General features: G+C 45.3%; 1 protein-coding gene across 7 annotated transcripts in view; it reads left to right on the plus strand.

Moving 5' to 3' along the window:
* LOC137350342 (5'-AMP-activated protein kinase subunit gamma-2) overlaps positions 1 to 15649 on the plus strand; it is a 510855-nt gene that overhangs the window by 357149 nt on the left and 138057 nt on the right. The window lies entirely within an intron of this gene.

The following is a 15649-nucleotide window of genomic DNA, read 5'->3' on the forward strand; positions in this document are numbered from 1 at the left end:
GATGTGAGTGCTACCAAGTGAGCCATAAGTGATGGCGACATGGAGGGGAGAGGCTCTTTCGTATTTCCGAGCAACAGAATTTTGAGCAAATTGAGTTATGGGAGATGTAACACCTAGTCTTTACTATCAGCTTCTTGATGCCGTTTATACGGAGTATTCCTCTTCAGGCAGTTTCAGAAGTAACCCTGTTCCCAACTATAGAATCGGCCAGTAATGGAAATGTGAACTGCTGTTTGTTCCTGAGATAAACTTGGCTGGGGTTGCTAATGGTTTTACCTGACTCAGTTTACTACTTTTTGAAAGAAGATTAGAGGTTAAATGTTAGCTTAATGCCTTTAATCTTATTAATAGCGGAAGGATTATCCATGTTGTGGAAGGAGATGTTCAATTGAAAGAACAATTGAACAAGCTCCAACAATGGTCATGTTCATTTTGTGAAGGAAATCTTGACACAACATTCAGAAAAGTTAAGACTCAAGTTACTGTGGGCCCAGCATGAACCGGAGACGTGAGCTGCACATACTAGTTTGTAGGGGAATTGTTAGTGCAGGGGCCTTTCATGGATTCAGATCCAACCCAGACTGATGGGTGTTAGTCTTCTCTGTTGGTAATAGTCCAATGTGAAATGAATCTGATTAGGCTCAAACCTGTTTCGAGTGTTACAAATCTGTGCCTATGTTTAACTTGGGAAAAGTGGAAAAATGTCTTATTGGTTGAATAGATGCTGCTGTCTGAGCTTGAGGCTGAGGAAACTTTCTGCATAAGTAAAGATATTGAGCACAAAAACAGGGAAGTTATGCTGAAGCTTTATTAAGTTCTGGTTAGGCTACAGCGAGAGTATTGCATCCAGTTCTGGTCACGGCACTTTGGAAAGATGCGAGGGTCCTTGAGAGGATGCAGAGGAGATTTACCAGAATGGTTCCAGGGATGAGGGATTTTAGCTACAAGGTTCAGTTGGAGAAGCTGGGGTTGTTCTCCTTGGAGCAGAGGAGGTTAAGGCGAGATTTGATAGAGGTTTAGATCAGGTAGGCAAAGAAAAGTTGTTCCCATTAGCTGATGGTACAAGGACTAGCGAACACAGATTTAAGGTTCTGGGCAAGAGGTTGAGGGGGATGTGAAGAAGAGCTTTTTCACACAGTGGGCTGTAATTTATATTTCTGCCTCCGTAATCGGCAGCGGACGAAAACAATGGCTGTCCGCCCTTGCGGGTCGCACGTCACTGAACCGCCGCGATATTAAGCGCGGCAGCTCATTTAAATTGCCGGGGCGGGCCGCCCACCCCCATGACGTGGAGGTGGCGGGCTGTCCACCCCCATGACGTGGAGGTGGCGGGCTGTCCACCCCCATGACGTGGAGGTGGCGGGCTGTCCATCCCCAGCAATGGCGTCAGCTGCCTTTGCGTGGAGCTGATGTCATTTTTAAAAGGCTTCGAGCCCTACTTTTCTATTTAAATACTGAAGAGAAACTTACCTGCTCCTCCCCTCCACACCATTGTTCCGCCGGACAGGGATCTGAAGGCGCGGGAGTGCTGGCCGCCGGCATTAATATCGCACCGGGTCAGACGGCGGGAGCGAGAAGGTAATTTATTTGTTTATTTAAATTAATTTACGTATTTAAATTGGGCTGCCGTCGTCAAGCAGCGGGGGTGCGGTGGGTGGCCACTATGCGGCCTTGCTGCCGCCGGCAGTATCGGGCCGGGCCTTCCTGGCGTCAGTGTCTGTGGCGGACCTCTACCAGAGACATTTTCCAGCCCTTCACCACGCCCCTGACGTCGGGGGGGGGGGTCTGTGAGTGGTAATGACCTGGAACCCACTACCTCCAAGGGTGGTAGAAGCAGAGATGATGAATGATTTCAAAAGGAAATTTGGATGGGGACTTGTGGGAAATCAACTTTCAGAGCTACTGAGATAGAGCAGGGACTGATTGGATTGCTCTACAGAGAGCCGGCATGATCTGAATGGGCCAAATAGCCTCCTTCCATGCCATAATGACTCTATATGACTCTAACCTGTCAGGGCACAGTAGAGAAATTTGGCTGTGATCTACTTAACCCGGGATGTTTGATCCTGATACTTTGCCACTGAACTGTTCCAACCCCCATCACTTAAGGAGTTCAAAATTCACACACAAAATGTCAAAATAATTCCAGTCTAAGTATCAATTTTTCACCCTGTAATTTTGAAATCACACCTAGCAGCTAAAGAAAGCAAGCATTGGAGAGACTGTTATCACCCGCTACCCTTGTGTTCGACATCGATACAACTTCATGTTCATGGTTCTTTACCTCCCAAACCCATGATCCCACCACCCGGAAGGACAACGGCGGCAGGTGCATAGGAACATGGCCTTTCCTCTAGAACGACCCTCATCTAGGCTCCCATAAATCCAAGCTATACAGACTCAAACCAATATGGCGGACAACTGACTTAGTGCTTTATGATCTAGGGGTGAATGGCTATCAGTTCCTGCTCCCATCTGCTAAAACTGCTCACTATTTCAGGATCGTGCAAGACTAATCCAGGCTTCTTTACTGGAAACCATCTTCTTAATCCCCTCTCCCCTGTCTCCTCCACCTTGTCTGAGGAGCTCATGGATGTCTTTGTCACTAAGATTGAGACCATCAATCAGCTGTTTCTGCTGCTTCCCTTCCTTCTGCTACTCCACTAGAACAGACTTCATCAAAGTCTGTCCTGTCCAATCCTTGAACTGGCACATTTCTCGTTTCTCTCCTCGTTCACCTTTCCGACCTCATCTTGTCGAGAAGACACATCTCCTCCTCCCTCGACCCTATTCCCACTAAACTGCTGACTACCCGACTTCATCTCCTGGTCCCCATGTTAGCTGATATTAACAGTTCTCTCCTCAGGTACTGTCCGTCTCTCTTTCAAATCTGCTGTCATCATCCCTTTTCTCACAAAACCAACCTTCACTCATCCGTCCTTGCAAACCACAGCCCCATCTCCAACCTCCCTTTCCTCTCCAAAGTCTTTGAACGTGCTGTCCCCTCCCAAATCCGTGCCATTGTTTCCCAGAACTCCATGCGTGAGTCCCTACATTCAGGTTTCCACCCCTGCCACAGTACCGAAACGGCTCTTATCAAAGTCACAAATGAAATCCTATGTGACAGTGATGAACATAAGAACTAGGAGCAGGAGTAGGCAATTCAGCCCCTCAAGCCTGCTCCGCCATTCAATACGATTATGGCTGATCTCATCTCGGCCTCAACTCCACTCTCCTGCCCATTCTCCATAACCCTTCAACCCTTTAACAATTAAAAATCTGTCTATCTCCTCCTCATATTTACTCAATGTCCCAGCATCCACTGCACTCTGGGGTAGTGAATTCCACAGACTCACGACCCTTTGAGAGAAGTAATTTCTCCTCATCTCTGTTTTAAATCTGCTACCCCTTATCCTAAAACTATGACCTCTCATTCTAGATTGCCCGACAAGAGGAAACATCCTCTCTACATCTACTTTGTCAATCCCCTTAATCATTTTATATACCTCAATTAGATCTCCTCTCATTCTTCTAAACTCTAGAGAGTAAAGGCCTAAACTGCTCAATCTCTCTTCATAAGACAAACCCCTCATCTCTGGAATCAATCTAATGAACCTCCTCTGAACTGCCTCCAATGCAACTACATCCCTCCTCAAGTAAGGGGACCAAAACCGTACGCAATGCTCCAGCTGCAGTCTCACTAATGCCTTGTACAGTTGCAGCAACACTTCCCTACTTTTATACTCTATTCCTTTAGCAATAAATGCTAAAATTCCATTTGCCTTCCTTATCACCTGCTGCACCTGCATAATATCTTTCTGCAATTCATGCACGAGGACACCCAGATCCCTCTGCACCAAAACATTCTGAAGTTTCTCTCCATTTAGATAATTTGCCTTTCTATTCTTCCGACCAAAATGGATAACCTCACACTTATCCACGTTAAACTCCATCTGTCAAATTTTGGCCCATTCATCTAACCTATCCATATCCATTTGTAAACTTCTTATTTCTTTATTGCAACTTACTATCCCACCTATTTTAGTGTCATCTGCAAATTTGGCTGTTTTACCTTCTATCCCTGCATCCAAGTCATTAATATAGATTGTAAATAGTTGAGGCCCAAGGACTGAACCCTGTGGCACCCCACTAATTACATCTTGCCAACCAGAAAAAGACCCATTTATCCTGACTCTCTGTTTTCTGTTGGTTAGCCAATCCTCTATCCAAGCTAATAAATTACCCTTAACCCCATGTGATCTTACTTTGTGTATTAACATTTTGTGCGGCCTTATCAAATGCCTTATGGAAGTCTAGATATACTACATCTACAGGATTCCCACTATCCACTTGTTATATCTTCGGCATCAGTAGGTAAACTATCCCTCCTTTTTATTCTCTACCTCTCTGCAGCCTTTGACACGATTGACCACACCATCCTCCTCCAAAGGCTGTCCACTGTCATCCAGCTGGTTGGGACTGATCCCACCTGGTTCCATTCTTATCTATCTAATCACAGTCAGAGAATCATCTGAAATGTATTCTAATCCCACTCCCATACCATTATGTCTGGTGTTCCCCAAAGATCTATCCTTGGCCCCTTTCTATTTCTCATCTACATGCAGTCCCTCAGTGGCATCATCCAAAAAGTTTCCATATGTACGCTGACAATACCCAGTTCTACTTCGTCACCATCTCTCTCTACCCCTCCACATCTCTAAATTGTCAGACTGCCTATCTGACCTCCAGTACTAGATCAGCAGAAATTTCCTCCAAATAAATATAAGGAAGAGTGAAGTCATTGTCTTAAATCCCTGCCACAAATTCTGTTCTCCAGCTACAGATTCCATCCTCGCCCTGGGACTGAACCGGATTACTTGCAACCTTGCTGTCTTATTTGATTCTGAGATGAGCTTCCAACAACATATCTGTGCCATCATTAAGACCACCTATTTCTACTTTCGACTCCACCCTTGCCTCAGCTCATCCACTTCTGAAACCCTCATCCATGCTTTTGTTACTTCTAGATTTGACTATTCCAATGCACTGTTGGTCGGCCCCCACATTCTACCTCTGTAAACTTGAAGTCAACCAAGACGCGCTGCTAGTGTCCTAACTCACACCAAGTCCACTTCACTATCACTCCTGTGCTCATTGACCAACATTGCAACACCTCAATTTTAAAATTCTCATTCTTATTTTCAAATCCCTTCATGGCCTCCCTACAATCTATTCCTGCCCTACAACCCTTGGAGATAGATGTGAAAGAGGAGGGAGTCGAGACACTGGGTGGGCAAAAAATTGATAAAGAGGAGGTATTAGATAGGCTGGCTGTGCTTAAAGTTGATAATTCACCAGGACCTGATTGGATGCATCCTAGGATACTGAGGGAAGGAGCCTTGGTGAGATACTGCAGTGCATCTTGTGTATGGTACCCACTGCTGCTACTGCATGTCAGTGGTGGAGAGAGTGAATGTTGAAGGTGGTGGATAGGATGCCAATCAAGCGGGATGTTTTGTCCTGGATGGTGTCAAGTGTTGGAGCTGCACTCATCCAGTCAAGTGGAGAGTATTCCATTTACATTCCTGACATGTACTTTGTAGATGGTGGACAGGCTTTGGGGAGTCAGGGGAGTTACTTGTCGCAGAATTTCCAGCCTCTGACCTGCTCTTGTAGCCACAGCATTTATATGTCTGGTCCAGTTAAGTTTCTGGTCAACGGTCGGATGTCTATCCATGGCGGTATTGGTAGGAGTGACTACCGCACAGTCCTTGTGGAGATTAAGTCCAGTCTTCATACTGAGGATACCTTCCAAACCCACAACCTCTACCACCTAGAAGGACAAAGGCAGCAGACGCATGGGGACACCACCAACTGCAAGTTCAGCTCCAAACAACACACCATCCTGACTTGGAACTATATCGCTGTTCCTTCACTGTCGCTGTGTCAAAATTCTGGAGCTCCCTCCCTAACAGCACTGTGGGTGTACCTACAAAGCATGAACTGCAGTGTTTCAAGAAGGCGGCTCACCACCACCTTCTCAAGGGAAATTAGGGATGGGCAAAAAAAGCTGGCCTAGCCAGCGATGCCCACATCCAATGAATGAATTAAAAAGGAAATCGCTGCACCATTGGCAGCTGTGCCTTCAGCTGCAGAGTCTCTAAGCTCTGGAATTTCTTCCCAAACCTCTCCACCTCTCTTTCTTCCTTTAAGATTCTGCTTAAAATCTACCTCTCCGACCAAGCTTTAGGTCACCTTTCCTCATATCTCCTTATGTGGCTTGGTGTCAAGTTTTGTTTCATAATTGCTCCCGTGAAACACCTTGGGAATTTATACTACATTAAAGGCGCTATGTAAACACAACTTGTCAGACAGCATCCTGCGTTGGAAATATCTCACCATTCCTTCATTGTCACTGGGTCAAAATCCTGGAGCTCCCTGACCAACATCACTGTGGGTGCACTTTCACCAGACGGACTGCAGCAGTTCAAGAAAAAGGCAATAAAGGGCGGTCTTGCCGGTGATGCCCACACGTTAAGAATTACTTTTTAAAAACTCCTAGCTGGGTTCAGCAGCAATTACAGCAGATTTTGCTGCTATTGGAAATGTTCTGGGCTGTTTGTAAACCATATTTGTTGCTTTCGCCTGAAATATGATTCTTAGCTGATCAGAAAGGTATGCAGGAAATCTGCCAGTGGTGCGCTAGAGCTGGCTGTGAGGAGGTGCATGAGACACCTGCTACATTTTCTTTTCAGTCATCTGTGAAAAACCATCTGGTGTAATATTGGCATTTGTTGAGTAAGGAATCCAAGAGTAAAAACTGCATTCTTCTGCTTCTCGGTCGCCTGTTCAAAATGTTAAACAACTCAGAATTGCTAATATGTTTTCAGAATCTGCTGGGTTGCGTCACGGACACTGGCAACAATTCCACATCAGAATCTTCGCACTGCACCTGTAGCTGACAATTTGACCTAACTACATATTGTTAAATTGTCACACGAGATTCAATTGCCGAAACCCCATTGTCCCCGATCTGATTGGTCCTGAAGCTGCAGTGAAACACCTATTTAAATGCACATAGTTGGTGTTGCTAATGTTGAAGCTGCACATCATTATTACAAAATGTCTCCGAGGAGTTAACATCACAGCATTGGAGATAGAGGAATACAGAGATGTTGAAGAAAGGAAATGTGTGGAAGCCATACAGAGAGAATGAGGAGACAGACAAAAAGAAAAATTGAATAACGGAGGCAAGGAGTGAGAAAAACGTACACAAAAACAACATCTTGTATTTATATTGGTCATTAACGTGATGAAACTTCCCAAGGTGCTTCACGGGAGAGCTATAAAATTAGACACTGAGGCGCTATTAAGGTAGATGGCCAAAAACTTGGTCAAAACTTTAGGTTTTAATGAGTGTCTTAAATTCCAGAGCTTGGGGCCTAGGCAGCTGAAGGCTGCTCAAGCAGCCAGAATCAGATGAATGCAGATATTTGAGTGTTGTGGGGCTGGAGGAAATCACAGGTTGGGAGAGGTGAGGCCTTGGAGGAATTTCAAAACCAGCACGAGAATTTTAAAATCAAGGCGTTGCTTGACTCGGAGCCAATGGAAGTCAGAAAGCATAAGGGTAATAAGAGAACGGGTCTTGGTGGAAGTAAGGACAGAGCAGCAGAGTTTTTGGATGACCTCAAGCTGTCAGAGGGTAGAATGTAGGAGACCAGCCAGGAGTGCATTGGAATAGTCAAATCCAGAGATAACAGAGGCATAAATGAGGGTTTCAGTAGCAGATGAGCTGAGGCAGGGGCGAAGTTGCGCGATGTTAGAGGTGAAAATAGGTGGTCTTAATAGGAACGTTTGATTGGAAGCCCATCTCGGGGTTGTTAACAGTCTGGCTTAGTCTCTCACAGTTGCCAGGGAGAAGAATAGATTCGGTGGCTAGGAAATGTAGTTTGTAGCAAGGACAATAGCTTCAGTCTTCTCAATATTTAATTTGAAGAAATTTCTGCTCATCCAATACAAGATGTCAGATAAGCAGTCTGATAACTTACCAACAGTGGAGGAGTCAAGAGAGATGGTGAGGTAGAGTTGGGTGTTGTCAATGTACATGTGAAAACGAACACTCTGCTTCTGGATGATGTCACCGAGGGGCAGCGTCTAGATGAGAAATAGGAGGGGGCCAAGGATAGATCCTTGCGGGGGGCCTGGATTAACAGTGCAGGAGTGGGAAGAGAAGCCATTGCAAGTGATACTGTAGCTACAACCAGATAGATAAGAATGAAACAAGGCAAATGTCATCCCACCAAGCTGGTTGACAGTGGAGAGGTGTTGGAGGAAGATGATGTGGTCAACCATGTCAAAGGCTGCAGACAGGTCAAGAAGGATGAGGAGGGAAGGTTTACCTTTGTCACAGTCACATAGGATGTCATTTGTGACTTTGATAAGAGCCGTTTTGGTACTTTGCAGGGGTGGAAACCTTATTGGAGGGCTTACAATTTGGAGTCCGTAAAAGATGGGCACAGATTTGACAGGCAACATCATGTTCTCGGACTTGGAAGAGGAAAGGAAGGTTTCAGATGGGCCGGTAATTTGTAAGGAAGGTGGGGTCAAGGATTGTTTTCTTGAGCAGTGGGGTGATAACGTCAGATTCAGAGGAGAGCGGGACAACACCTGAAGAGAGAGAATCGTTAACAATATCAGCTAACATGGGGACCAGGAGGGGATGTTGGGTGGTCAGCAGTTTAGACGGAATTGGGTCAAGGGAGCAGGAGGTTTGTATCATGGACAAGATAAGCTTGGAGGCTGCATGACTGGAGATGGGAGAGAAAGTAGAGAAAGATACGAGCTCAGGGATAGGGCAGGAGAGACCTTTAGGGCTAGTGGAAGGGACGGAAGTGGTGAAGGCAGCTGAATTGATGGTCTCGATCTTAGTGGCAAACAAGTCTATGAGCTCCTCGTACTTAATGGAGGGTGGAGGGGACAGCGGAGAGGGGTTTGTGAAGCCAGAGGTTATCTTTGCATTCCAGGGCAATCCTGGAATAGTGAGCAATTTTAGCAGACAAGAGCAAGATCCAATAATGTGGTCTAGCCAGATCTGGCAATGAATGGCTAAGCCAGGAGTCTGCAACCTGTGGCTCTTGAACATCACTTAACCTTTTAGAGTTGGATTGCTAACAGATTGTGAAAGAAAAGGTAAATGGGTGTCGGGCCAGATTGTTGACCAATTCCCATGTCGGGCTGCTTTTCCCAGGGGTGGGTTAGGTCCGATGCCAAAAGCCCGCGCATCCGCGGCGGGATGTTAGTTAAGGTCGTTGAGTGACAAATGATCGGCAACTTTCACATGACACGGCAACTGTGTCAGCATCCCGGAAACTAAGGAGGTGGCTTCACAGCGGGAGGTCAGAGCTGCGTGAGAACTGAAGGAGTTTTAATGGTTACTGGCAGAAAATGGCAAAGCTCATGTCTTCCCATGTCAGAGCCTTCCCATGTCATTGCTGTTGAGTGAGGTCTCCTTGGCATCATGGGAATAATACAGTAGTAGCTGCTCCCCTGATATTGATGGCGCTTCCATTGCTTCCCTGCTGCCTGGCTCTCAGCAGCACTCTCACAGGTGACACACTGAGAGCTGCTGGCCTCCCTTGCAGTGGGCCGCACAGTATTCAGCTTCCAGCCATGGAACACGCCCACCATCCCTAATTGGACAGCGAATCCACAGTGGCGGCCTGCTAATTGGCCACCTCCAGTAAAATTAAGCTGGCAGGTACACTGCGGCAGTGGGTGGAGTTGTGACCCAGAAAAGCCTCCCGAATATTTTCAAAGTTGGGAAAATTCAGCCCAATGTTGAAGTCTCATTTCTATTCAAGTTAATGGAACTGAATATCGGATGGAGCGTCTAACAGGCGACTGATATGACCCCAACCCATTTTACATCCCCACCCATGTCCAATTTCACCCCCCTCCGAACATTAATACACCTGGTTTTAAAAGTCACCTGAAAAATGCGACTTTGGTCATCTTGCCTACTTGGCAGTCATACTCTCCAGTGTGAAGCACGATTCTAATAAAGCCACAATAAAAATACAAGTTGTCTATTTGAGAAAGTGCCACAGTATGAGGCGCGAAGTACAGTCCAATCTTTCTTTTAATGATAATTACTTGCCATGTTAAGCACTTGATGCATACAGCTGGTTTGTGCAAGCAAAGTGCTTGCCAGTGAGCTGAGGTGCTGCGCACAATACAAGTGCCCTCGTCTGACTTGGGTTGTCTGTTTGAGCTGTAAAGTGTAAAGTGGAAACCTGCTGAAATGGGCCTTTTACTGGTATTCCCGATTCCAGCAGGACATGTAGCTTGCTGAATTGATTGAAAACCAGTGTTGTAACAAAGTGCTTTTTGTTTTATTTTGCACTCCATTCAAAGTGGTAAACAAAGAACTGGGGGTGGGGGAGAGTGAAAGAATCTAACTAGTTGTCTCCCTGGAGATAGTTGGTCTCTGATAACTCCCTTTACAATAGCACAGTAACAATGTAACATGCATGTTATGCATTTTGGGGATATATTTGAATAATGTGGTATGTGGTTAGGTTTTAGAAGTTACTGATTTAGCTATTAGCGCATAAAATCATAGAAATTTACAGCACAGCAGGCCATTCAGCCTATTGTGTTTGTGCTGGCTCATCGCCAGAACAATCTGAAGTTAATCACACTACCTTGCTCTCTTCCCATAGTCTTGTGTCCTCCTGTGCTTCAAACAATTTTCTAATTTTCCTTTGAAAGTTGCAGTGGTCTCTATCTGAACCTTTCACTGTGTTGAAGCATGCCATGCTCCAACAATCTGCTCTATAAAGGACTTTCTCCTAATCTTTTGCCTGTGTGACTGTTTTCTATTGATGGCTTCGTGCCAAGCAAAGAATAGTCTTTCCCTATTCAATGTATCAGGACTACATGCATGCTGAAAAGCAGAAACAGCAAGTGATAGAGCTGAGCGATCCCACAACCAACAGATCAGGTCAAAGTTCTGCAGACCTGCCACGCCCAGTCATAGATGGCGGTGGACAATTAAACAACTAACTGGAGGAGGAGGTTCCACAAACATCCCCATCCTTAATGATGGGGGAGCCCAGCCCATCAGTGCAAAGACAAGGCTGAAGCATTTGCAACCATCTTCAGCCAGAAGTGCCAAGTGGATGATCCATCTCACCCTTCTCCTGAAGTCCCCAGCATCACAGATGCCAGTCTTTAGACAATTCGATTCACTCCATGGTGATATCAAGAAACGGCTGAAGGCATTGGATGCTGCAAAGGCTATGGGCCCCAACAACATCCCAGCTGTAGTACTGAAGACTTGTGTTCCAGAACTAGCCGTGCCCCTAGCCAAACTGTTCCTGTACAACTACAACACTGGCATCTACCCGACAATGTGGAAAATTTCCCAGGTATGTCCTGTCCACGAAAAGCAGGACTAATCCATCTGGCCAATTACTGCCCCCATCAGTCTACTCTCAATCATCAGCAAAGTGACAGAAGGTGTCATTGACAGTGCTATCAAGCAGCACTCACTCAGCAATAACCTGCTCACCAATGTTCAGTTTGAGTTCCTTCAGGGCAGGGATATGAACTAACATGTTGCACCACAGATATTTCACAAAATTATTGACTCAGCCATGGACATGGGGCCAATTAAGCTGTATATAAAGTATATAGCCAATCTAATGCCATCAAAACACACTTCTCCCTATATATAAAGTAGCCAAGCATACAAACCTGAGTGGAGAATAGCACAACTGTATTAGCTAGCTAGCAAGCAAAATAGTATGCAGTGCCAATGCGAATTACTTTTGTTGACAGAATAGAGCTAGCTACACCATGTCATGGGGTGGTAGATGGACCTTTTTGGATGACCTCTGTGGATTCACACTGTCAGGAGTGCAAATTCATCCAATAAACCATGAAACTCGAGGAGAGGATTGTTAGTGTGCACATTGAGGTGAGGCAGTAAAAAAAATCAGCAATTGGAAGACTGATCATTTCTCACATTGCTGTTGTCACAAGACAATTTAACTCATGATGGTCTCTGTTTGTGAAACTTCTCCACCTGCTTTTAATATGTATCTCAAGACAGAGCAGCCAACTAAAACAGCAGTGATCTCCAAATCAGGAGAATTTACTCGGGTGAAGCAGATAGTACTTCAGAAGAGTCATTTAAAACAGAAAGGCAGAGTGGGACAGGAAGGGACAGAGAGATTAATGGTAGGGAGCCAAGACTAGTTCACTCATCTTGACAGGCTGTGAAACCAGGTGCTGGATTCTAAAATACAGAAACAACAGAATCGTTCATGGACAAAATGTCAATTGCTCACCAAATTAGATAAATTAGACCGTTACAAATAAAAGTGCCCTTAAGTTCCTCCAATAAAGTGATTCTCTTAAATTCACTTATGTCTATATCTCAGTCTATCACTGATGATTCCAATTCAGCTCTGACAAGATAATTATTAACTATAAGCTCTCTCTCTCTCTCTCTCTCTCATGGGAACACCGCCACCTGCAAGTTCCCGTCTAAATCACACATCATCCTGACTTGGAAATATATCGCTGTTCCCTCACTGTCACTGGGTCAAAAACCTGGAACTCCCTCCCTAACAGCACTGTAGGTGCACCTACACCACATGGACTGCAGCAGTTCAAGAAGGCAGCTCACCACCACCTTCTTATGGGCAATAAATGCTGGCCCTGCTCACATCCCATGAAAGAATAAAAAAAAGTTCATAATTTTAAAAGCATCTATTAAATATCCCTTTAGTCTTCTCTGCTACAATCCCAGTATCTTAAATCTTTGTTCATAACTAGAATTTCCCATCCTAGGACTGCATCTTGGTGAATTTGTGCTGTACATTCTGGCTTTACGCCCTTTCTATAATGGGGTGCCCAAAGATTGCAAATAAATATATATGTGTTGCAGTTAAATATATTCATCCATATAGAGTCGTACAACATAGAAACAGGCCCTTCGGCCCACCGCGTCCATGCTGACCATAATGCCTATCTATACTAATCCCACCTGCCTGCATTAATTCCATATCTCTCTATGCCTTGCTCATTCAAGTACCTGTCCAGATGCCTCTTAAATGTTGTTACTGTTCCTGCCTCCACCACCTCCTCAGGCAGCTCATTCCAGATACCTACTATTCTTTGTGTGAAAAATTTACCCCTCTGATCCCCTTTAAACCTCCTCCCTCTCACCTTAAATCTATGCCCCCTAGTTTTAGTCACCCCTACCATGGGAAACAGACTCTGGCTATCTACCCTATCTATGCCTCTCATAATTTTATATACCTTTATCATGTCCCCTCTCAGCCTCCTTCGTTCCAGGGAAAACAGACCCAGCCTGTCCAATCTCTCTTTATAACCCAAGCCCTCCAAACCAGGCAACATCCTTGTGAATCTTTTCTGCACCCTCTCTAGCTTAATTACATCTTTCCTGTTGTGCGGCGACCAGAACTGCACGCAGTACTCCAAATGCGGCCTAACCAACGTTATGTACAACTGTAACATGACGTCCCAACTCTTGTACTCAGTGCCTCGGCCAATGAAGGCAAGCATGCCATACGCCTTCTTCACCACCCTGCCTACCTGTGTTGCCACTTTCAGGGAGCTATGTACTTGCACCCCAAGGTCTCTCTGCTCAACAACACGCCCCAGGCCCCTGCCATTCACTGTATATGTCCTGCCCTGGTTTCACTTTCCAAAATGCATCGCTTTGCACTTGTCTGCATTAGATTCCATTTGCTAATTCCTTGCCCACTTTCCCACTATCCTGTTGTAACCTTAGACAGCCGCCTTCACTGTCCACTATACCACCAATTTTGGTGTCATCTGCAAACTTACTAATCATGCCCCCTACATTCACATCCAAGTCATTAATATATATGACAAACAACAGAGGGCCCAGCACCGATCCCTGCGGCACACCACTGGTCACCGGCTTCCAATCTGAAAAACAACCCTCCGCTACCACCCTCTGCCTCCTATCACCAAGCCACTTTTGTATCCAATTTGCTAGCTCACCCTGGATCCCATGTGTTCGAACTTTCTGGACCAGCCTACCATGCTGGACCTTGTCAAAGGCCTTGCTAAAGTCTATGTAGACAACGTCCATCGCCCTGCTCTCGTCAATCCTCTTGGTCACTTCCACCAAAAACTCAATCAAATTCGAGACATGATTTCCCACGCTCAAAGCAATGCTGACTATCCCTAATCAGACCATACTTTTCCAAATGCACATAAATCCTGTCTCTCAGAATCCCTTCCGATAACTTTCCCACCACTGATGTAAGGCTCACCGGCCTGTCGTTCCCTGGCTTATCCCTGCTGCCCTTCTTAAATAAAGGCCCAACATTAGCTATCCTCCAGTCTTCCGGTACCTCACCCATGGCTAACGATGATACAAAAATCTCTGCCAGGGCCTCAGCAATCTCCTCCCTTGCTTCCCATAGCATCCTAGGATACACCTGGTCAGGCCCTGGGGATTTATCCACCTTAATGTGCTTCAAAACCTCCAACACCTCCTCATTTGTAATGTTAATATGCTCCAGGATATCGCTGTTCCCTCCCTTGAACTCACTAGCTTCCATGACCTTCTCCACGGTAAATACAGATAAGAAGTATTCATTTAAGACCTCGCCCATTTCTCGTGGCTCCACACACAGATTGTCACATTGATCCTTAAGGGGACCTACTCTCTCCCTAGCTACCCTTTTACTCTTAATATACTTATAGAATCTTTTAGGATTCTCCTTCATCTTATCTGCCAGGGAAATCTCATGACCCCTTTTCGCCCTCCTAATTTCCTTCTTAACTGTAGTCCTACATCCCCTATACTCCTCGAGGGACTCGCTTGATCCCAGCTGCCTATACCTGACATATGTCTCCTTCTTTGTCCTGACCAGACCCTCAATATCTCTTGTCAACCAAGGTTCCGTAAACTTGCCAGCCTTGCCCTTCCAACTTGCAGGAACATGCCGGCCCTGAACTCTTCTATCTCACTTTTAAAAGCCTCCCACTTGCCAGATGTCCCTTTACCTGTAAACAGCCTCTCCCATTCAACTTTTGAGAGTTCCTGTCTGATGCCATCGAAATTAGCCTCCCCCCACCCCTTCGTTAGGACGTTTGACTGGAGGGGTGAATATGGTCCTCTGTTCGGTATTGACATTGAAAGTAATATTTTAAATTATCCTCCCACCAGTTGCGTGATCTGTCAAATGGATCACACATGAGATAGCTACCATTCTGAAATGTTCAGGAGAATGCAGGGAACATTCTGGAAAAGTCTGAGACTTTTATATAAACTGAGATGGAGAAAGATCATATCTTTTTCAACTTTAAGATATACAAAGTTGGGTGTGGACCTCCCCTGAGTTACATACAAGATAAGCTACATGTAAGGAATTAGAAAGACAAGAAGATAGCTTTTTTTCTCCAGTTCTTCTCTGCTGTTCCTATCCATTCTCCAGCTTTTCACCCAAGGGGCTATTTTCTATGAACCTAGATGGAGAACTGAAGTCCCTTTTTTGGTTGTTAGATGGTCTGCTAGCTAATCCTGTAGCTGAACATTGAGTTGTTAATGGTGACTAAAGCAGTTGATAGCATAGATAGA

The sequence above is a fragment of the Heterodontus francisci genome, chromosome 2, assembly GCF_036365525.1.
Source record: "Heterodontus francisci isolate sHetFra1 chromosome 2, sHetFra1.hap1, whole genome shotgun sequence".
Classification (NCBI taxonomy): domain Eukaryota; kingdom Metazoa; phylum Chordata; class Chondrichthyes; order Heterodontiformes; family Heterodontidae; genus Heterodontus; species Heterodontus francisci.